Genomic DNA, 2227 nt, shown 5'->3' with positions numbered 1-2227 from the left:
CCAAACTGTGAACTGCCCATGTAAAAGTTGTATATTGTGTTGGTTCCGAGAGATGCTTTTCCTGACGCTTTCAAATGGTTCAAATGGCTCTGAGCACTATGGGACTCAACTGCTGTGGTCATAAGTCCCCTAGAACTTAGAACTACTTAAATCTAACTAACCTAAGGACAGCACACAACACCCAGCCATCACGAGGCAGAGAAAATCCCTGACCCTGCCGGGAATCGAACCCGGGAACCCGAGCGTGGGAAGCGAGAACGCTACCGCACGACCACGAGATGCGGGCCCTGACGCTTTCCAATGCCTCGGATGGATGGATGAAGAGCTGGAAATATGCTGGAATTATCATCGTCACCAAGAAATGACAAGAGTCCAGCATTTCTACCTGCAAATCCACCTACTAACATGCAATCGCCACCATATTGCGCAATCACTGTAACGGAACACTATAATAATGTACAGTGAAGGATCAGCTTATTGGATGTGTTAGTGTGCTCAAATATAGGGTAATTTATAACTGAATTTATGTACCTACCTTCATTTTTTTCCTTATCATAACACCTCCCAGGTTCCTATCCGTATGAATTAAAGTGATTACTGAGTGTCCTTAATGAAAGAACATTAAAGCCCAGTGTTTTGCTAATTAATGCCTCTTGAACATAGTAAAAAGAAAGTTAAAGTTAATGTGGCAAGAGAGTGAGTTAAAGTAAATGATGCTTGCTGAAAATAATTTTCCTATTAAAACTGCTTATTAATATGTTGTTGCCAACTTCAAAATTAAAAGTTCTTAAGACTGAGGGTTATATAGTTTTGCTTGGTAAATGATCACATTGCTGCCTGTTGTAAATCGCAGACAAATATGTTAATTTTGTGTCTCACTGTAGTAAACGTGGAAAACTGCAGTTGTGGAAACTTATATACTCACGCTTGCTAAGCACTTGTTTCCTTTGGGTATTGAAAAGTGTATTGATAGTGTAATAGGGTCCACAGTTTATACTTTATGCTCATGATAAACAACAATTAATAGAAAGACCACTATTTATGAAACTATAATTTTTTTATTCAAAAGACACTGAGAAGTAAACTGTTAGTGAATTCCAATTAACTTTCATTCTAAATAGAATAATATTTAGTTGAGAGAGACTTAATCTGAGATCAGTTCATAATTTTGCAGTGAACTACATTTACAATTTTATGTCTGCTAGGAAAATGTGTGAAAAGTAATACTGAACCTATGTCCAATTTATGATTCTACACTGAATATTAATTGTAATGTTATAAAGACCATTCAGTTTGAATAAGCCATGAAAGTAATAGTGTGTATTGTTATCTGTTATATTTATGCCAGTTGTTTGTTCTGATCTGTTAACTCCTACCTTAACCTGAACACACTGTATTTGGGTGCCAGAGTTCGTTGCACTCGCGTGTGGCAAAGTATAGGTTGTGTTTGTCCGTTGAAGTTACTCATACCTATTTTCTTAAACAAGAATGTTAATCATTCTTTTGCCTAATTAGGCTGGCGACCGTTTTCTTTATTCTTTAAACAGTGTAGCTAGGTAAAATATTATTTGTTACTGTTTAAATATTTACGTAATTCTGACTTTCACTTCCGATAAGCCACCTCCGTTAGGTACAACACAACAGAATTCCTCTCAGAGGGTAACGCTGCTCTGTTGCTTTATACCATAATTACTCTAACAGAATAGTTCTATTTTACAAACTGCCTCCAGCTTTGAGGTTATGGTACAGCAGTAGCGGACGGGAGAGTTATAGATGGAGCTTTGATTTTTGAAGTATTTGGCAAAGACGACGTACCGATATCAGTTGATAATGTGCAAGTAAATGGTAAAATAAAGCAACAAGCATTTTTAAAAAAAATAAAAGACCACATTTGGCAAAATGATTTTGTGCCGTGAAATTAAAATTTCGCAGTACGACTGTCTGTCGGTGAGCCCAGCCCCTTGAGTCTGCTAGGAGAAGGCCCTGTTCTCTCATACGAGGGCACGTCTGGCGTCGCGCAGCCTGTACCAGCACCACACAGAGCCTTCCTGCGTCAGCGGGATGGAGGGCAAGGGCAGTCTGCTGCAGAAATACAGGCAACATCATCTGGAGGTCAGCAGCTTGGACACTGTGGAAGTGGTTGACAATTCTGTGGCCAGTTTCCAGGGTCAAGGCACTGGCGGGACGGCCAGGGTTGTCTGTCGGCTGGCTGGCTTTGATATCTGGT

The sequence above is a fragment of the Schistocerca serialis genome, chromosome 6 (assembly GCF_023864345.2).
Source record: "Schistocerca serialis cubense isolate TAMUIC-IGC-003099 chromosome 6, iqSchSeri2.2, whole genome shotgun sequence".
Taxonomy (NCBI): Eukaryota; Metazoa; Arthropoda; class Insecta; order Orthoptera; family Acrididae; genus Schistocerca; species Schistocerca serialis.
This window is presented reverse-complemented; position numbering follows the sequence as displayed.